The sequence below is a fragment of the Vulpes vulpes genome, chromosome 1 (genome assembly GCF_048418805.1).
Source record: "Vulpes vulpes isolate BD-2025 chromosome 1, VulVul3, whole genome shotgun sequence".
In the NCBI taxonomy this organism is placed as follows: Eukaryota; Metazoa; Chordata; class Mammalia; order Carnivora; family Canidae; genus Vulpes; species Vulpes vulpes.
This window is the reverse complement of record NC_132780.1, coordinates 103,004,085-103,025,437: the sequence shown is the minus strand read 5'-3', so window position 1 is coordinate 103,025,437 and position 21,353 is coordinate 103,004,085. Positions and strand designations below refer to the sequence as shown.

The following is a 21,353-nucleotide window of genomic DNA, read 5'->3' as shown; positions in this document are numbered from 1 at the left end:
ATCCCACTCCAGCAGGACCTCACCTGAACGAGTGGCATCTGAAATGACCCTCCTTCCACGTGAGCTCACAACCTCAGGGACCGGCAGTGAGGCCTTCAGCATGGCCTTTTCCGACGACACAATCCAACCTAGATGAGTCTTCCTGAAATGCCCCATCCTCGCCCCCAGCCAGAAGGACTCTGGTGCTCTAGAGCTATTTAGAAAACTGGAACGTTAATTCAAGTTGAAGAGAAAGAGAAAGAAAATTACCCGGTGGTAGTGAAAGTCAGAAGACTGGTTATGTGTCAGGAGGGGAGCCCAGGGTGTGCTCCTGGAGGGCAGGCAATGCTCTAGCTCTTCATCTAGAAGCAGGTTCCACGGCTGGGGTCACTGGGAAGAAACGGTATGATCTTGTACTCCTCCGTATGTCTGATATATTTCCATGAACACTTCATTTTAAAAGAACATTGGAGAAGTTGGAGCTGTCCCAGGAACAGAGGTCTTAGCAACCTAAGGAGAGCCTCAGAGAGGGTGACTGGTCTGGGAGAAGCCACAACCCAAGGGTTTGAACGGCCAGTTTGCCCAAGACATTCAACTCCTAGAAGCAGGCGAGTAGCCAGAAAGGCTCAAATAATTTACTTATCATGTAAAAAAAAAAAAAAAAAAAAAAGGGCAGGCCAAAGAATACGTATACTTGACCTGGCGGATTGGCAACGTGCATAGGCAAATCCAAGGGAAATCATTAAAAAGTTGTTTGGTTAGTAGAGACCCATTACAAGTCGTAGGGATCCATTCTCCCGTCAACAGGGCTGGAAACATGCGAGGGCACTTCTTGCCCTGCCCTCTGTTTACTACCATCCCTGCAGACCTCTCCCACACATTCCATTTTCGGGCTAATTACAGGTCAAGTAAGTGAACAGTGTTTTTTCTTTCACATCTAGTTCTTCTCTGGGAATTTTAAATTCTTGTGGCTTAGGGTGTTCTGGGTCCTGTTGCTTCATCTCCAAGCAAGAGAAATCAACACCAAAGGACAAAGTTAAAATACTGGACACTGCTCAGACTTAGTAGAAAACATATTTTTGCAGTAAAAACATAGCATATAATTATAGAAAATGGAGCTATGAACAGAGGCACTTGGCTTTGTATTGTGCAAAATACACTCTCTCGTTAGTTAGTTAGTATGTACTAACGAGAGGAGATATGGAAAGCGTCAAGGCTGTGAATTTGTGGCCGTCCTCCTGACTGTCTCCCCAGACGTCTCAGTCCCATCGAAGACTGTCCCTACTCTCCCATCACTAACAGAATCCCATGCTTCAGACGTTTAACATTTCTACATTTTAAATACCTGGGCTATTAAAAATGAGAGCTCTGGGGCACCTGGGTGGCTCAGTGGTGGAGCATCTGCCTTCAGCTCAGGACATGACCTCAGGATCCGGGATCGAGTCAGGCTCCCCGCATGGAGCCTGCTTCTCCCTCTGCCTGTGTCTCTGCCTCTCTCTCTCTCTCATGAATAAATAAGTACAATCTTTAAAAAAAAAATGAGAGCTCTAACATCAATTATACATCACCATCACTAATGTTTCCATCATTTTCTCATGAAAGCAGCAAATGGAAGAGAAGTGAACCATGCAATATGTAAAATCCCAAGCCCAACGTCAGAGGCAACGTGAAGAATCTGCCTATTATAAATTGTCCATATAGACCTACATTCCCACGTTCATAACCTCTTAGGGAGCTATAAACACCATAGGCAGGAGGTCTCTGAGTCAGACTGAGCTGACGCCTACGTTCTCTCCTGTGGCAGCTTCTAAAATGCTTGACTTTGAACACCATGGCCTAAAAGCACCAGCCTTTGCACAATTCTTAGTCATTCTCGACACGGTTTCATGCTTCAGCACCTCTGACCATGCTGTTTGCGCTTTCTGGAATGTTCTCCTCACCTTCCCAACCTTCCCCTCCCCGTCATAGCTCAGATTCACCTTTTGGCATTCTGCTCCTCAAGGAGGACTTCACTTTCTACCTTCACACTGCATTTGGAAGAGGATCGAGGAGAGTCTAAGGAAGAAAACGTGTGTAAAGTGTTCCAAGAATAAGGATAACATACTTTTTAAACCACAAAAAAAAAAAAAACAAAAAACCCTCAGGCTAAAAGATGTTAAGATTTTTAAAGGGCATCTGAATAGAAACGTTTTTACTTCTTAACCCTAGTTGATCATGAAAAACTCCTAGTGCTATTTGACCAACAGATTTTCATCCCCAATTCCACCCAAAGCCCATATGCCTGCACGTGCGTGCACATGCACACACACACACACACTCCATTCTCCCATGCGCCCTTGGATCCCTACATAATAACCAGCACAGCACCCGGCACATCACAGGTGCCCAAAGATTGGTTCCCATTCGCTAAAGAATAAATACAACAACATGAATAATAAAGTTCCGAGTTAAGCCAGGCGCCAAGATGAAACAGACTTAAGGGAAAATGAGAGCTCAGTGAGGTCAACCAGGAAGCTTTTCTGGAGAAAGTTAATTTTCAATAATTTGAGGAAGAACACTTATGATAACAGCTGTCATTTGAGAGTTATAACAATAATAACCACAAGTAATAGATGGTGACCTATTTAAAATGTTTTCTTTAATTGCAATAATGCGATGTGGCCATTATGTCGAGTTTATAGATATAAGGAACGTGATGCTCAGAGTTAGGCGACTTAGGCAGAGTCACACCATTAATAAGCCATGAAGCCAGAAAACGAATGCAGGTTATGATCATCTGGCTTGGGTGGGGAGCTGGAGAGTGAAAGGGGAAAGGCGGGAAGGATCACCGGAACACTTCAAGCTAAAGGACCAGAAGGCCTGCAGTGACTATGGTTCAAATGGGAGAGTACAATGAAAATGAAAGGTAGCAACCTGCTACAATGAAAGGTAGCAACGTGAGAGAACAAAACTTCAAAAGCCAGTTGGAGATATTCTCTGGATTTCTGAGCAGAAAAAAATTTCCATAATAAAAACCATGCTTAGAGAAAGTTATTACAAGAGGTACATGGACAGGAATACTGGTGGTCACAGGTAGGCGGTTTCGGTAGAAGATTTTGCATAAGAATATGATTATTTCCTTTTATGGGTAAAGCAGAAGACTGACTACTACCCACCAAATTTGTAAAATCTCTCTCTCTCTCTCTCTTTTTTTTTTTTTTTTTTTTTTGGCAGTAGGTGGACCAGATGTGTCCTCCAAACAATTCAGTGCCTGGAAAACATATTTAGGTACTTCGTGATCAGAAAGTACACCTCTCTCTTAATATCCTGCTTCTCAAAATATCCAATTATTTCCAATTTATTTGTAGCCGAGTGGGAGTCAAACAAGAGTCATTAACTAAACTACTTTGACATTTACCTAAAATACTGGCTCCAAATATCAAAAGTAATTTGAAAGAAGCATCCTTTATCTCACACACATCACCTACAACAGAAAGTTCTTTTAACTTTCAGAGTCTATCAATTAAATAAAATGATAAATCAATTTAATTGCCGTTGCTGAAAAGCAACTGAATCTCCTCTCAGACCCTAGTTGAAGGCCTGGGTTATTATCTCATTGCTTTTGTCTAAGTGCAACTGGATACCCCATTTTCAACTTGTAAATACAACTATCAATTATCCATGAAAAAGTCAGGGAACTTTTAAATTTTTATTTATTTATTCATGAGAGAACCACAGAGAGAGGCAGAGACACAGGCAGAGGGAGAAGCAGGCTCCTTGTGGGAAGAACCCAATGTGGGACTCGATCCCAGGACCGGAATCACGCCCTGAGCTGAAGGCAGACGCTCAATCCCTGAGCCACCCAGGTGTTCTGGGAATTTTTTTTTTTTTTAATCTCTGCCTTTTTATTCTTTGCCTCCATGCTAGACACGGAAAACAAGAAGGCTGTTTATATTGCATTACGTGTTTGTGGGGCAGAAAACCTAAAAGGCAAAACCTCTAAATATTTAGAATTTTAAAAGTATGGATATAGAATATCTCTATTAACCAAAAGGGTGCTCCCAAAGATATGGAGCTCTGTGAGAAACTTTGTCACTATGAGTCTCCACAAGAGCCCCCAGCTGGCCCCTCTGTGGCACCACAGCCTCCCAGTTCTTGCCACCCAGGCTCTTCCCATTCCTCCCAGCTCTGGCAATCTTGATGGGGAGAACTTCTGGTCCCCCAGGGCGAATCTCATAGCAGGTTACAGGACACCTAACAGGAATTTAAGACAGTCCATCATAAGTGCTGGCACTTGAGCAATGCATGTCTCTGCCTACCAAAGTGCCTGAAACGCGGACGTAAAGATGTACTGTTACAGAGGGGAAGGACTTTGTTATTCCCATCTTTGGCACACACATTTATTTCCTCAGTAATCTGACCACAAAACTAACCCAACTCAAATCATCGCAAATTACCAATTATGAAACTGTACTGTAAATTTACTGGGGCGCCTGGCTGGCTCAGTTGGTTGCACATGCGACTCTTGCTCTTGGGGTCGTGAATTCAAGCCCATGCTTGGCTAACAGCTTACTTTAAAAAAAAAAAAAAAGGAAGAAAGAGAGAGAGAGAGAAAGAAAAGAAAGAAAAGAAAAGAAAAAAAGAAAAGAAAAAAGAAGAAAAGAAAAGAAGAGAAAAAAGGAATAAAAAGAACATTTACTGTATATGGAAACAAATTTGGGACTAGCCATCTGATGACATTTACAGACTGGTCTCTTCCTCGTCAACACAAATATCCTATAATACTTTGAAAAAGAAAAAAATCTATCCAAAACCAAAATAGTTTTAATGAATATATACAAATCCACAGGGATGAATTCATCTTTTGCCTGCTTTCTCCAATGGGAAAAGGTTTTGAGATAACAAGTGGATGATAGTTGTAGAAAGGAATCATAATAGTTATAAAGATGTTACAACTGAGCTAATATATTAACATTTGAGTTAATCCCTGGACACTGATTGAGTCATTTGGCAAATGTTTGTTCTCTCTGTAACATTCTGGACACTGCACCAGGTACAGAGGACGCCCGGGTGAACCAGAGGAGATGTAATCATTGCCCTCTCAAATAGAAAGGTATTCCAGATTTTATGGCATCCACCAGAAAGGAAAACAACAACAAAAAAGAGCTGAAAGTGAGTTGCTCGGGTTATGTCTATTAGTGACATTAAGTATGTAAGTTAATAAATAAACAAGGAATCTGGTTAAAGTATCTCAAATAACAATTTTCTAAGGAGTGTACCAAGCTTCCCCGGAGGGTAATACGCCTGCCGGTGGTGAGGAGCTATCCCAGCAGCAAAGGATAAGGGCCACCTACCATGCTGGGGACTCCTGTTCATTTCTGATGACCTAGTGCTAGCAGGGGATAGCAGCTCGGACATAAACCTTCACGATTTAAACACTACTCTAAGACCCATGAAATGAAATTTCTCAGGCATACGGTATTCCCATGACAAATATGACAAGAATCTCGCACATTTCCACGGAAACAGGACCCTAAGAAGAACACAAGCCTCCCCAAAAGACTGCATAGACAAGAGCCTGGGAGAGAAGGGGCAGGTAGGTGTTCAGGAAAAGGGGAGGCCTCTGGCTTACTTAAATGTTCACCTCTCGTGAGGATCCTCGTCTTACAAAAGATATCAATTGTGACTGACTTGTCTAAATAACTTAATTTTTAGTATCTAGTTTCAGATAGCCCCAGCCAACCCAGAGGCTTTTTAGAGATGACTCAAGGTTCAGTATGGAGAGAGATTGAGAAATCAGAGCTAGGGGTGCACAGTCTTAGGGATGAAGAGGAAAGGGGTACATGGATTTGTTTCTGAGCATAAGAGGCCCATGGGCTGGAGTCCTTTGAGCCCTGCCTGCCTGCAGGATGCCTGTGCCCTGGGCTGAGGCAAGGAAGGAGAATTCAGTGGTGGCCAATTAAGGGAGAGGAGTAAAGCTGACGGAGGGTGAAGGGTGTGCGTGTGGGAGAGACGGAGAGGGGGAGGGAGGGCTGAAGAGGGAGACAGGGAGAAGTGAGGGTCACAAACACGAAAGCTCGTGTCCTTTGGGTGAAGACTGACTTAACCTCCAATTAAAAAATCTCTGCTGGCATCCCGTTCTAATTAACACACGATCCAAGCGCCTTTCCAAGACGTGAAGGCTTCAAACTGTCTCCCACCTCCCTCACTGACTGCATCTCCTCCAAACTCCCCTTTTGCGCTCCTCTCCAGTTCTCCAAACACCCCAGAATCACTCAGCCCTGGAGGCCTCAGCAGGAAGCCTTTCCTTCTGCTCTTGGCTGCTGTTCTCCTCATCCAACAGTGCTTCCTCAGAGAAGTTCTCTGGTTGCTTCCCTAAAGAAGCTCCCTCTCTAGGATTCCGCAGGGCTTACGCCTTGAACCTTATTCATTGACCCCATTTCCCATGAAAACAGAAGGTCTACAAGAGCAGGGGCTCTATCCTGTGCAACACTGCATGCTCTCACCCCACCTCCAGCACCTGCACCACCCCCTGTGGAGGTAGTGGAGACTAGTTGAAACTAGTAAAGACTAGTAAAGACTAGTTGAAACCCAAGTCCCACCTGCTGATGCCTATGCACAAAGTCACCCAGGATCTCCTGCAAAACCACCCTCTGCTCCCTTGTCGCCCCACAGAGACTACAACCCACAACCATACCAACTCCGGCCTGCTTCCAGAACCTGGGGAAGGCTGCTTCCCTTGCAACAAGCTCCAGCTTCCTTGCCGCGTCTTCATCTGAAGGCTTCATTCCCCTCATCCCCTACAGATGTTTCCATTCCCAACCAGATGGAAGTAGGGCGAGGTTTAAAAAGTCCTTCAGAGACCAGCCTTGCACACTACTAAGCACACTGGGTCTTAGGCATAAGGGCAAAGAGAATGTGGAAGGACAGCATCTTTTCACTCAGCTTTTCACTCAGCTTTTTTTGTGATAAAAATTTTTTTTTTCCTCCAAGGTTTGGGTACTTTCCTTCCTCTTTTTCCCAATGGTCCAAAAAGAGGAAAGCCCCTCCCCGGTTGCTGCAGAAGGCTAACAGTAAATGGTAAATTGGCTATTCCCCCCTCGGTTGGCAAAAAGCCTCTAAGAGGAGGAAATACAGACATGGGGAAGAGACTCAGGTCCTGCTACTCCCTACTTTCTTTGACCCTCAAAGTCATCTCCAGAATCTCGCCCCTTCTTAATGTGACTACAGGGTGGCCGAGGTCCTGATCAAGTCTAGGACCCTGCTGCTTCCCTGGTGCTGGGAGTCGCCCGCAGGGAAAGAGCCCCTGCTACCTCACCCTGGGGAGGAGCAGCGCTTCTCCCATCCCGATACAGACCCAGCAATCCAGTTTCCTACCGACACGCCCAAGGCACCCACCGAACGCCATGCATCGAGCTGGCTCCAAATCGAATACGTTCTTATCGGAGCATAGTTCACGTACAGCGTGATAACAAACACATTTTTGTTTTTAACCCAGAAAGGGTTCGCCTGGAAATTCTGACGTGTGCTGTCATCCACTCTAGGTAGAATACACAGGAGAGGTTAAACCGTGAGAGCAGGGCTGCAGCCCTGGGGAGACTTCTTCCAGGCAAGGAGGGTGAGTAGGAACTTCAGTGGAAATATACGCAGAACGAAAAGAATTTTTGGGACACAACCCCCCGGAGATAACACATGCTCCCGAATTGGCCAGACACAGCACAACGATGTGGCACGTCAGAGTCCCAGAGAAGATACGAGATGCCTAACTGATGGAAGCCTGAAGCTGTCCGAAGGAAAGGCAAAGTACGCAGGCCACCCTATTCGAGAAGCCTCGACGGAAGGGTTGAGAAAGTGTATTCAGATCAGAGGATGCAAGGCAAAGGTGAACGACATGCACACAGAATGGAAGAATTTGTGAGGAATGGACGTTCTGGAGGTTTCCTGGGGTGGTGTAAGGCAGAGGGAGACAGACCTTCGCGTGATCCATCCGGAGCCACTTGTGCGGGGCAATCTTGGTGGACACACCGGGGCTAACTGTTCCTGTCTCACACAGCTGGTGGGAAGATTTAATAAAACCCCACATGTGAACACGCCGCGAGTCCGAGTGGGTGCCACGGGAGTTTTGGGTTGGCCTCAGCTCCTGGAGAAGCATCGCCCGGAGGGCCGCGGCCCTGAAGGCCATCACAGCCGCCACAGGAGCCAAGTGGCAATCGACCCGGCTGGCGGAGAAATATGGGAAAGGTGGCCCGCCTCACCCCCTCCTCGAATATTCCATGCCCTGTGGAACACAGAAATACTTCCCACAGAAAAAAAAAAAAAAAAAAAAAAAGGCAGCCTAGACTACGTTCTGGAATGAGGTAACTTGAGAATTATAATTTTCACAAAGGACAGGCTAATGTTCCGGTGTTTTAATTACTTTTTTTAACAGTATGACTTTTACTGATATCCTTCTGCCAATACGGTCTATTCCTCTGGGAGCCTCAAGGATTTTTATGGATTCGGGGCATGAGAACAAACTGAGTATTTCCAGCAAATCTGCTGAAACGTGGTCTCATTTAATTGCATCTTTATAAGGAGACCCCCTACCCCAGGCTTGTGATATTTGAGGCCTGGGGTAAAAACAGGGCTCCAGGGAAGAGGCCCCACTGAGCAAGTAATGAAAATCTCCTCCTCTCCGTGAACCAATAAGAAGGCTCTGGAAGCCAGGTTGGGGGAAATACAGTCGGTTTCTGAAAAAGTTGTCTTCTTATAAACCAAAGTGGCCATTATCTCGGGGGCCAGAGATCAAATCTGGAGCCGGGCGCTGTGCTCAGCAGGAAGCCTGCTGGAAGGTTCTCCAGCCTTGCCTGCCCCACCTTCTCTGTTTCTAAAACAAATAAATCCTTAAAAAATAATAATAAAGCATCTCCGGGCGATGGGCCTCATTCGGGGACAAGAGGCTAGGAAGCAACGTAAGCTCTCCTGGGCAGGTCTGGGTGCCAGGGGCAGTCCCGGGCAGAAAAGGAGGCTCTTCCAGGGGCCCGTCTCCGGGGTGCCGGCCGCTTGCTCCCCGGGGGACCCGCGGCCGTGACCTTCCCGAACCCTTGGCAGCCCCCACAGAGGAAGAGGACGGCACCCGCCGCTCCGCACCGCCCGGGGAAGCTTAAGGGCCAGAAAGTGGAACATCCGCCAGGCCGTCAGCGCAGGAACTGGACCCTGCCCACCCCCCGCCCCGTCCTCCCCCCTATCCTGCCCCGAGTCTGCGGGTGTACCTGGACCCTGGCCCCCCGCCCCATCCTGACCCCCATCCTGGCCCTGAACCTGCGGGTGTACCTGGACCCTGGCCCCCCGCCCCATCCTGACCCCCATCCTGGCCCTGAACCTGCGGGTGTACCTGGACCCTGAGCCCCATCCTGCCCCCCATCCTGGCCCCAAGCCTGCGGGTGTACCTGGACCCTGGGGCCCCCCATCCTGGCCCCGAGCCTGCGAGTGTACCTGGACCCTGGGGCCCCCCGCCCCATCCTGCCCCCCATCCTGGCCCCGAGCCTGCGAGTGTACCTGGACCCTGGGGCCCCCCGCCCCATCCTGCCCCCAATCCTGGCCCCAAGCCTGCGGGTGTACCTGGACCCTGAGCCCCATCCTGCCCCCGCATCCTGGCCCGGGGCCTGCGGGCGTACCTGGCCCCTGCCCCCCCCCCCCCCCCCCCGCCCCATCCTGGCCCCGGGCCTGCGGCTGTGCGGCTCCGCATCCCCGCCGCCCCCGCCGCCCCCGCCGCCCCCGCATCCCCGCCGCCCCCGCTCCCGCACAGCCTTTCAGTGCCCCCCGCCCCCCTGCGCGCAGCCCCGCCCCCGCCCCGCGCCCCACCTGAGACCCCCTAGCGAGGCGCCAGGGCTGCGTGGAGTTTCCAGAAATCGTCCCCGGAGCTTCCTTTGGGCAGGAGCCCGGCCGGGACAGGGCGGCGGCGGCGCGGGAGGCGCGGGAGCAAGGGCCTCGGGGCGCCGCGCGGCCCCCCCGCCTCGGTGCCTGCGGCGTTAGGTCTAGTGCTGGGCGGAAGGGGCGCTGCCTGGACATTTTTCCAAGGAAAAAAACGGGGGGCTCTTCCAGACCTCGAGCCCCGGCCCCGCACGTGGGAGCCCCGCGCCGCGGAGCTCGGGGCCGGGAGGGTCCCCAAGCGGGTCCCCGGGACTCGCGCTCGCCCCGGCCCCTCGCGGCCCCTCCCCAGGCCCCGGCCCGCCCGGAGGGAGCGCCCCCGCCCCGCGCTCGGCCCGGGGTGCACGGACCCCCCCCCCCCCCCGGGCAGCGGGCGGAGGAGGTGCCGCGGCCCAGGCGCCCAGACCGCGGAGGCCCGAGCCCGCAGCGGGGGACGTGGCCGGGGGGGGGGGGGGGTCGGGGCCGGTCCCGGGGCGGCGGGGAGGCTCCTCCCGCTGGGCTGCCGGCGCCGGGCGCACGGTGCTCGGGCCGCCCCGAGTCCGCGTCGGAGGCGCGGGGCCGGGGCCGGGGCGCGGGGGGCGCGGGCGCGGGGGGCGCGGGGGGCGCGGGGGGCGCGGGGGGCGCAGGGGGGCCCCTACCTTGCAGGCGGGCGGACGGCGGCCGCGCGCCCCTGGCGGGGCGGCCGGGCGGAGAGTCAGGACGGAGGGAGGCGGCTGCAGGGCGAGGTGGGCGGGCCGGCGTCCCCGCGTCCCCGCCGAGCGGACACTCCCATCCCGCCGCTGCGGGGGGCGCCGCGGCCGGGGGCGGGGGCGGGGGCGGGGGCGGGGGGGCCCGGCCCGGCCCGGCCCCGACCCCGGTCCCCACGTGCGCCTGCTCCTTCGGCGAGCGGTGCCCTGCTCGGGTGGCTCCGGGCGCCTTGCGGATTCCGGGATCGTGGAATCCCTCGCGGGCTGGCGACGCTCCCTCGCTCGCCGCCAGGTGACCCCGGCGAGGGGAGCCCGGGACGCGGGGCTGGTCAGAGCGGCCCCTCCCCCTCCCTGCGACGGAGCCTCCACCCGTGACGACGGACCTCGGGGTGTTTGTGCCGATTTTGACAGCAGCCTTGGGGACGGCACGTGTCCCTTCCCCACTCTCCCCGTGCAAAAGACCAAACCCCTGAGAGTGTTCAGAAGATGCCCACGTCCTGCCGCTGCCTGCCAGCCGCCCCAAGGAAGGCGCACACGTGTTGAGATGCTAGGAGGCGGCTCCGGAGACACCGCAGTGGTGAACGAGGTTCAGGGAATTCGCCCATCCGGGTTTCCCTTTTAGTTTTTTCCCTTTTAGTTCCTCCTGGGTTCCTTCTTATCCTTCTCTTGTTCATGATCTTCAGAATTAAATCAGTATTATACCTCAGCCGCTCTGACCTTTTTTAGGATTTTCGGATCTGCAAAGTCAAGTGCTAAGGGGAGGGAGAGGTCACGTGCAGTGTTCAGGTGGCCTTGGTGCTTCTTTGCAGGAGTGGCCAGGACGGCACCGTCCCCCCCACCTCCTGCGCTGACCTGCCTCATGACCTTGAGCAAGTGCCTCAACCTCAGGGAACTTGCTTCCTGTCACCTGTAAAAGGGATAAAATACATCCTATCTTCAGGGCTGGTTAGGATTAAAATAGGCGATGATCTAAAGAATTCTTGGCGCAGTGCTTTGCACAAAATCCACCAGGTCAGGAAATAAGAATACCAACTACCAGTCCCTGCCCACTATGAGTCAGTTGCCGCCTTTGCATCATATCTGTTCCTCCCATCCATCCTGCAAACCAGAATAATCTCCCCCTAGAAATGAAGAAATAGAGTTGGAAGGTTAAGAAATGTGTCCAAGGTCACACTGCCTACACTGACTTGTGATTCAAATGAAAGTACCTGAGACCAAAATCAGCTTTTTTGTTTTTTGTTTTTTTCCAGAACAGCTCATGACTATGTAGTTATGTGCAGCAGGGACTTTTGAGCTGCGTGACATTCATTTTTTTCAAAGGCAGGATGCATTACTGTATTGGCACATGATTGCATCTGTGCAGAAATTTTGAATTCCTGTGGAAGGTGATAAAGAATCAAGCAGGGTGATGGGATTATAGGACTTTAGCTTTCTGGAATAATGTTTTTGGTAATTGTTTTGGGAAAATGTTTCCACTATGTAAATATATATAATTTAGCCTTTGACTAAGTGGTTTATTCTTTTTCTTTTATTCAAAGATTTTATTTATTCATGAGAGACATAGGGAGAGGCAGAGACACAGGCAGAGGGAGAAGCAGGCTCCCCTCTGGGAGCCTAATGGGGACTGGATCCCAGGACCCCAGGAGCATGACCCGAGCCAAAGGCAGACACTCAACCACTGAGTCACCCAGGTGCCCCAAAAGGTTTCTTCTAATGAGGAAGAAGGGGAAGGACCAGCAGGTAGGAGAGGACTCTTAGAAGATGCAGGTTCTTTTAATGGCCTCCAAAATCATAATCTTTAGCAGTGTACTTATAAGGTCAGCCGTTTGCTAAGTTTCTTATGTGCTCATGGATGATGCAACCTTTTTGGTAAAATCACATTGTTTCACAGGATATGGCCTCCCTAGGGACAAGTAAAAGGTTCTCCACACCACCCTGGGTTGCCATTCAGCACAGTATAGAGTAAGGTTAAAGCAAATAGTACTTCTTTCTCAATCCCAGTGTAGGTCCTGCCAAAAGACCCAACCCCGGAAGATAGGCTGCATTATATCACTTTTAGAGGTGACGTGTCCTGTCCCAAGAAGAGGCTTTTTTCCTGCACTATTGATGTAGGACCGTCTAGTTCATGTAGAGACCTACTCAGTGGTATCGTCTCAGCAGGACAGTCCTCCCAGGTGACCCAAGGACCTGCGAGATACCCCCTTAAATGACAAGAGACCACTTTCTCACAATTTCCCCCTGGTAAGTGAATAATAAAAACAAGTTCTCATTTTTCTAACATTTCTCAAGGCTTGAGTTGTCCAGTTTTAAAACAGCCTCTGGCTCAAGACTGAATTTGGCCAAGCTCATCTTTTTTTTACATGCAATTGTTCCTCCAACTCTAGGGGAAGATCCTGCCAGCCTGGTCTTCTGGCTGTCTTGGGGTTTTCTCTACTGCAAGCAACTATTTAAAGAACATGCGCATCTCAAAAAAAATAAGCCACGGGGAGGAGGCAGTCTCTCTCCCAGCTCGAGCTCAGCCTCTGCCTACAGTGTAAGGAACTGTTTCTTTCGCAAAAGGCAGCTTAGTTCTGTTAAGCAACGCCCCAGCTTCTCTAGCATCTCCAATTGTGGGGCCTCAGCCCCGCATTTGCATATGGAAATAACCAATGAGCCCATTTCCTTGGTAAGGTCAGGTCTCGAAAAAGGAATTTGAGACCATCAGAAAGCTTACTTGCAACTTCCCTTCTAGGTTTCAGAGTTCTTGGTAGCCCAGTCTCCAGAACTGCACTTGCTCTCCCCTCCACAAGCTGGAGGATGAGGGGAAGCGGGAGGGTGGCCTTGGGGTTCAGCGTGTTCTAAGCACCCGAACCTATAAAATACCTGTATGGTGGAAGCTGTAAGACAAGTGACAGAAAACAACTTCAGTGTGTTATGAAAAGGGTTAATATTCAGACTACATTAAAAATTCCTATGGCTCTGCGAGAAAAAGACAACCCATTAAAAAACAGGACGTGGGTCATAAGCAATTTATAGAAGAAACACAAATAGAATAGTCCACAAACAGGTGCAGAGACACTTGTGTCTTTTTATGCTAACACTGTTTAAGAAAATGGAAACAATAATGAGACATCAGATTGGCAAAAACTAAGGGTAATGAGCTTAATGCATTTCCTCAAGGGGTGGGGGAGCCCACTCAAGGGAGTATGAAGAACTTCCTTGAAGTTCAGGGCAGTTTGGTGGTTGCTATCAAATTTACAAGGCTGCTGTAAGTTTGAATTTCAAAACTCTAATTGAGGTTCCTTAACTTTCCCCCTTCAGAAGACAGTTTGGCCTCAAGCCAAGCAAAATAGGAAAGAGGGGAGTGGGCAAGAGGGACGGATGGGAAACGACAGAGGATCTGTGAGCTGCCTCCTGGAATCGCTGGTCCACAAGAGGGCAGCCCTTCTGGTGGCCCACAGCTCCCTGAACGAACCACCGAACCCCCTGGATGGTCGGGCTCCTCCTACGGTTGGATGGGGACAGGCTGCAAAACTGCTGCCTCTTGGAGCCACTTGCTCAGAGAACTTAACTCAGTTCTGACAAGTATTAGGAGCCTGGCCCACTGTCCTGGCTGATGGTCTGCGCTCCCCAGAGGGGGGGGATGTCACCCCATCTGTCTGTGGAGATGCTCTCCTCGCTTCTACTCCGGCCCCATGACCGATAATTCCGTCAAAGTATGTATTACAGGGACCTTTCCTTGGGCCACTCAGCCCATGAATTAAACTACCTAGTGAACCCCTTTGTCTCTCATCTTAGCTGGGGTACAGAGCTGAATTTACAGTATTTTACTTCATGAGAATGTGTCGATAGGATGGATCCAGGAAGGTGGGATTGTTGGGCAAAGTGTACATGAACCCACCCTCAAATAATTTTCTACGTTTTACTTTCTGTTTCAGAAATTCACACTCTAAACAAAAGAACAACAACAACAAAAACACAATTTTCAAGTGTTTTGAGCCAAGTGCAAGATGGAGTCATTAAAGTGAGCGGTGAATGGTCTAGAAGCTTCTCTGCATTTCCCAAACTCCACTCTGCTATGAATGCAAGTCACCTGCAAACCAGCAATTCCATTTTTTTAGGACTTCGTCTGTAGAAATAATCACATATAAAGACAAAAATATGAATAAGGGTGGGCACAGCCGCATTGCTTATAATATTTAAAAACAGGAAAATAATGCCCAGGAATAGAGTGACTAATTAGATTGTGGTATATCCTAATAATGAATGCGGCCGTCGCTAAAGCTATAAGTGCGTATATATGTGTTCAATTCACTAATGTGATAACGGCTATAATACATTGGCTTTAGAAAGTACAATGTACTTCAGAAAATGTACACTGAATGTTCAAAGAGTGTATCACAGATACTATGATTCATTAATATCAGGCAAAAAAGATAAAGGAGCAGTAATGTGTGTGCATATATTTGTGAATCCATAGGGAGTGTTGACAGCGATTTCTTCTAGAGAGTGTGGAATTATAGAGGCAGAGAGATAAAGTGAAGGAAGATTTTTGGTTTAGTCTACATATTTCTGATAACTTGAACTTTTTTACAACGTATATGAATAACTTGTGTAATTAAACAAATATGCTAACAAAGCTATTTTTATGTGTTTTGGGGAAAGAGATTAAAAATCCTTGAGATTTTTAATGAGAATGTGTCATGAGAGACACATGTCAATGTGTAATGAGAGTGTGTCAGTGCTTAGGCACGAGTCTGACCTCTCTACCTTGGTGATTCCCTACCTGGGTATTCTTCGTTCTATACAATGCATTTCCCCCCCAGTCTATAGAGACCAAAATAGAAATATCAGACGAGAACAAAACCAAACCCCTAAGGCCACATTGAAAGAACAGGAAGAGAACCTATGTGAATCTTGTTTTTATTTTGCTGGGAAAAAATTAGATGTAAAAGAAGCATGAAGAAAAAAGTAAGGGAGCACCTGGGTGGCTCCGCGGTTGAGTGTCTGCCTTCGGCTCAGATCGTGACCCCAGGGTCCTGGGATTGAGTCCCACATCGGGCTCCCTGCTTGGAGCCTGCTTCTCCCTCCGCCTGTGTCTCTGTCTCTCTCTCTGCATCTCTCGTGAATAAATAAATAAAATCTTTTAAAAAAAGAAAAGAAAAAGAAAAAGGTTAATACATTTGATTTCATGAGAATGTAGATTTTCTAAATAGGACACTACACAGAAATACAAAGACAAACTGGGTAAGAAGCATCTACAGCACATGATAAATGTTAATTTTCTTATTTTACCAAGAACTCTTAGGGGAAAAAATGAATTTAGTAGAAAAATAGACAAACTACTTGGACAAGCAGCTTGGAAGGGAAAAATAAAACACATATTACTTAATTAAGCAAATATATATGTCTCCTGTGTGCCAGGTACTAATCTAAGCAGGTATACAGCAGGGAAGGAAACGTAATAATTCCTGCTTCCGTGCAGCTTACATTCTAGAAAATTTGAGGAGCCTTGACTTCAGTGATTGAATTCGTATATGCTAATATAGGAATCCCAGCAATAGAAACTTCCGTTACAGGTACCCTCGCACAAGTTATATGAAGTTGTATATAAAAATTATCTTTTAAACATTGCTTATAATGGAGACCCTAGAATGACTCAAGTAGCCTTTTAGGGATTGGGATTACATGTTACACATAAACTAGAGAGTTCTGTGCAGTCACTAAAGCCATGAGTCTCTATCTCATGACTTGGAATGATGTCCAAGATACCAGTAAATCTAAGTATCACGTTGCAAAACATGTTGCCTCGTAGGCTTCTGGTGTTGGTCAATGTTTTTCAAAAATAGAAATAATGGTATTTATAGCACAGCTGATGTCAGTGCACAGAGTATCTGAAGGAGGACATATCAGCTGTGAACCCTCGCTATCTCTGGAGGACTGGGCACGGAGGGCTTGTCCTAAATCATACGATTCTGAAGGTTTGATTTTCACAATTTATTTTTAAATGCAAAAAGGGAGATGTTTCAAGACATGTTACATTTTAGGGATTTTTACATGCAGTTGCTTAGAAACACATATCAAACTGGCTTTACTTCCTGGGGAGTGTGATCGGGAGAGTGATCAGTGGTTTTTCTGAGAAGTAATGACTAAAGCTTTGCTCTAAAGGGGTGACTTTGTGCCGTTTTTCATCACAACCTTGATAGTGACAGCATTCGGGGTTTCTGAGAATCTCAGCCTCGGAATTAAAAGATCTTGTCTACTTCAAAACTTGCAGGGGATTGTCACGTCCCCAGAGGATATTGTAAGAGAGTGACTTGTCAGGTGGAGCGTCCTCTAAGAACCACTACCCGTGCACACCTGGGAACCTGTCTGCCATTATTTCCGAAGATAGAGTGAGAGGCCCTCAGTGCAAAGGGGGAGAAGAAGGCAAGGTGGAAGCCACTAGATACGCTCAAGTGTGAGCTCGTATGTATTATACTCCTGCCAGATGCTAGGTGATTTTATAAATCATATTGCTTATTATGAACACAGCAACCCCGTGAGCTCACAATCATTGTCTCCGTTTTCCAGATGATGACTTGAAGACTCAGCAAAAGTACCTGATTTGGCCCAGGGCCAGACCTTGGATGCATCAAACCTAGAATTTGGAACCAGGTTGAACTCCAGGGGTCTCTTTTCACACCCATGACGTGTGCCTTCCTATTCAAGACATGAAGGGTGTGAGAAGATGAGTGACCATGATGCTGGAAGATGACATTTCAGGAAAACACTTACAGCCATGGTTAATTGAATGGGAATCCTGGGAAGCTTCCATGAGCACCTCATGTGTGGGTATCAAGATGGCAGCTGACATGTATGGTGGCCAGTTCCAGTTGCCCCCCAAAACCAGAATGCCTTCTCCAAGGACACATGGACTATAGATGACTGAGACCCTTTCTTCAAGACCCTGGTCAGCATTCCTCCTGACTGGGTCTGCTCTCTTTCATGCTTGAATTCACTTTAGGGGGTAGGTCTCCTGTTTAAGATAATTGTAGTAGCAGAGGCCCTAACTGTAATGACATCAGGGTTATCACGAGGGAAGCATGTCCAGCGGCTTCCCAGGAGCGTGCCAATCCAGTACCTCCATTCTTCCTTTCTGTTCTACGCCACGACCAGTGTGTTCCCCCATAGGACTCTAGGAATACAAGACAATCAGTATCAGTAATAAAGTGCGATAGATATAGGGACCACCACCAACATCCCGAGTAGAAGTAAAATGAAGGCTTAAAAACTGACCATTGTTTCCTAGGGGTTTCAGCTAGTAATCAACTTCTGTTTTAAAGTTCATACAATTTTTGTTTTTACTGTATCTTCTGGTTAAGCCCCCAGGTTCATTTCTTTTGCACGCACGTGCCATATTGGCTGCAGTTTCTCCAAATCCCACACACAACTGTTAATTATTACAAGTATGTTAGCCACAGGGCCATATCCTGACCATTTAAGCAGCTACTTGCAGTGCCTCCAAAATGGTAAATACAAATGACTTTACTCTTTCTCATCATTTAGGATCATTGCATAAAATCAAGGGTTTCTGCATCTCTGCCTAAGGGACTTTGGAGAAGCGCATAATTTTGGTTTTGCTTAGAGAGGGAGTCGAAAGTAGGCAGAAATTAACTGTATGTCTGTGGGTTTATCGTGCAATAGGTAAGTGCATTTTAGCCCCGTCAACCAGATCCTAGACTTTGGACCCACCAGATTTTTAAATAATTGATCCAAGTTTTACTGGCTGTAGATTAAAAGGCAGAGAACCACCGAATCTTCCGAGGCCCTTTAGAGGTTAAGAGTCCTCAGAGTGTTAATCCACAGGCTGGCAAACAAAGTCCGATACTAAATACTTGGGAAGTCGTCCCTAAATTTTATGTAGCTGGGGGGACTCATGAATTCACTTGTACGTGACTTCAGAAAATGTGTGCATCCCTTGCTGTCCAGGGGAGCGCGGCCAGTCTAAACCAGAGCTCTCGCAGGGACCCGCTGCCCATCTCCACCGGGGGCGCGGAGTCCTCCCTCCACCTCGAGCCCCCCGACTTTCTTCCTTCTCAGCCTCGGGCCTCCAAGGTGCAACTGAGCACTCAGTCCGACACCCATGTCTCGGCACCCGCCACGGGCCAAGTATTTCACAAAACGCAGGGTCAGCAAACCCAAAGCCACGTTGCCAGTCTTCTGCCCTGAGCAGCTTTTTCTTTTCACTTTACTCATTTTTATTACTGATCATGTTCTTCTCCCCGCCTTCCACTTTTCAAACCCTAGACTTATCCTTTTTCTTTTTTTAAGGTTTATTTATTTATTTATTCATGAGAGACAGAGAGAGAGAGAGGCAGAGACGCAGGGAAAGGGAGAAGCAGGCTCCGTGCAGGGAGCCTGACGTGGGGCTCGATCCCTTGACCTCAGGGTCACGCCCTGGGCCAAAGGCAGACACTCAACCCCTGAGCCACCCAGGCATCCCAACCCTAGTCTTATCCTTGATCTCCTTTTTCTCCATCTTCCCTGAGCTTCTGTCCTTGGTCACAAGGACCTTGTGTCCCTGTCACACACACACTCCGCATTCGGTCAGTAAACACTCGCTTGCCTGCTCCATGCCAGGCACAGTGCTAGGGCCTAGGAGGAGTTTGCCAGTGGGGAAACTATTTTTTGCTTTCCTGGAGCTTATATTTTACTAACATGCTTAATAAGCCTTTCACCTGTGCTTCCCTCTCGCATGGTGTTTATTTCACTCCCCCATCCCTGCCCCAGGCCCCGTTGAAATCCAGATGAAGGACTTGGCAAGATGCTGTTTGAAGAGTCCCTGAGTCACCCTGTCACAGGCCCCATCACCTCGAGTGGCTCTCTTGTAATAACACCCTGGGCACCTGCAGCTGCCTTTCTCACTAGCCAGTCTTGAGCAATCTCTCCAACGTCTGGTAGGCCCCTTTCCCCTTTCTCAAACAGCCTGCCTCCCTGACCCCCCTTGACCCTACTAGAACAAAAAGACAAGGTTGGACTTCACCCTCTTGTCAGTCTCTAGAAGTCAGAGGCAGCACAAGTTGAGATGTCTTCTGAGGGTCTGTTAACTTAGGTCTAACCCCGTCACAGAAGAGCCCTTGGGCCAACAGAGCACCAAAGCTTGGTTACCTCATGGAGATGGAGGAGGACAACTTGCTGCGGGGCCCGCAGGGGACCCAGGAGGCTTGAGACAAACTCTTACAGTTATCAAACCACGCGAGGCCCAACCATGCGAAGCCCAGGGAGGCGCCTGCCCATGAATAAAGCCCTGGACAGATGTGATGGGTCAACTGAAACAGGAAGTAACATTTGTTGGGCCCTAAGGAGGGGCTTTGTGTTCATGATCACACTTCATTGTAACAAACCTGGGAGTTAAAAATAGTATTGAGACAGTAAGAACACAGCAGTTGAGCATCTGCCTTTGCAGGGAGCCTGCTTCTCCCTCTACCTGTGTCTCTGCCTCTCTCTCTCTCTCTCTCTGTGTCTCATGAATAAATAAATAAGATCTTTAAAAAGAAAGAAAGAAAGAAAGAAAGAAAGAAAGAAAGAAAGAAAGAAAGAGAAAAAAGAAAATTAGATTTGAACCTAGGTCTGAGTGGGTCCAAAGCCCTGGCACATATGTTCAATTTGGGCAGAGGGAAGGGGAATCTAATGCTTTTGCTGGGAAATCTCTCCACTTACTCTGCTACACACACACACACACACACACACACACACACACACACACACTTCTTTTTCTTAAAGAGAACAGATACAACTTAATTCCTAAGTTTCTGGATTTTGATAAAGTAGTGATCTATTTACGTCTTTTTTTTTTTTAAATTTTCAAACTAAACTTCAAATTTTCCATTATGTTAACCTTTCTATTTTGCCTTAGTGGAAACTATGCTCTTCTCACCCACCTGGAAGTGGCCTAAGAAATAAAAACAGAGCCTGATGCAGTGTCTGATGGGCCTTTCTGGTTCCTCTCTTTCTAAATATTATTTCATGATGAGTTAATTACTTGCTTTTGGAAGTTAGGAGTCTTTTCCCAAGCTGTGTTCTTTTGGGAGGCACTAATCTGAGTTTTTAAAATTAATATTATATTTTTTTACTGGAGTTCAATTTGCCAACATATAGTATAAAACCCAGTTCTCATCCCGCCAAGTGCCCCCCTCAGTGCCCGTCACCCAGTCACCCCAACCCCCCGCCCACCTCCCCTTCCTGCCACTACCTCTTGTTCATTTGCCAGAGTTAGGAGTCTCTCATGGTTTGTCTCCCTTTCTAATTTTTCCCACTCAGTTCCCCTCCTTTCCCCTATAATCCCTTTCGCTATTTTTTATATTTCCCCGTATGAGTGAAATCGTATAATGTTTGTCCTTCTCCAACTGAGTTACTTCACTCAGCATAATACCCTCCAGGTCCCTCCACATCGAAGCAAATGATGGGTATTTGTCGTTTCTAATGGCTGAGGAATATTCCATTGTATATATAGACCACATCTTCTTTATCCACTCATCTCATCTATGAAGGCAAGGGAAACAAAAGCAAAAATGAACTATTGGGACTTAGGCAAGATAAAAAGCTTCTGCACAGCAAAACAGTCAACAAAACTAAAAGACAACCTACAGAATGGGAGAAGATATTTGCAAATATCAGATAAAGGGCTACTATCCAAGATCCATAAAGAACTTATCAAACTCAACACCCAAAAAACAAACGAATCTAATCTGAATTTAGAGAACAAAGATTCTTAGATAAGTAAGATTGAGTTACAACCCCACAGGAAGCCACACACAGTACCTATTAGCATATTCAAGA

General features: G+C 48.0%; 1 protein-coding gene across 29 annotated transcripts in view; it reads right to left on the bottom strand.

The window, feature by feature from the left end:
- Window positions 1-10,648, bottom strand: part of ST3GAL6 (ST3 beta-galactoside alpha-2,3-sialyltransferase 6) — a 54,872-nt gene extending 44,224 nt beyond the window's left edge. For 12 of the 29 annotated variants that reach the window (XR_011994473.1, XM_072721441.1, XM_072721469.1 and 9 more), the window contains exon 1: window positions 10,506-10,645. The gene's annotated coding sequence lies outside the window, so the exon portion shown is untranslated. Of the gene's footprint in view, window positions 1-23; window positions 370-1,958; window positions 2,035-7,930; window positions 8,007-9,801; window positions 10,001-10,505 lie in introns of those variants that run through there. The other 17 variants (XM_072721488.1, XM_072721364.1, XM_072721437.1 and 14 more) reach the window with 9 other exon arrangements.
- Between the last annotated feature and the right edge of the window lie 10,705 nt (window positions 10,649-21,353).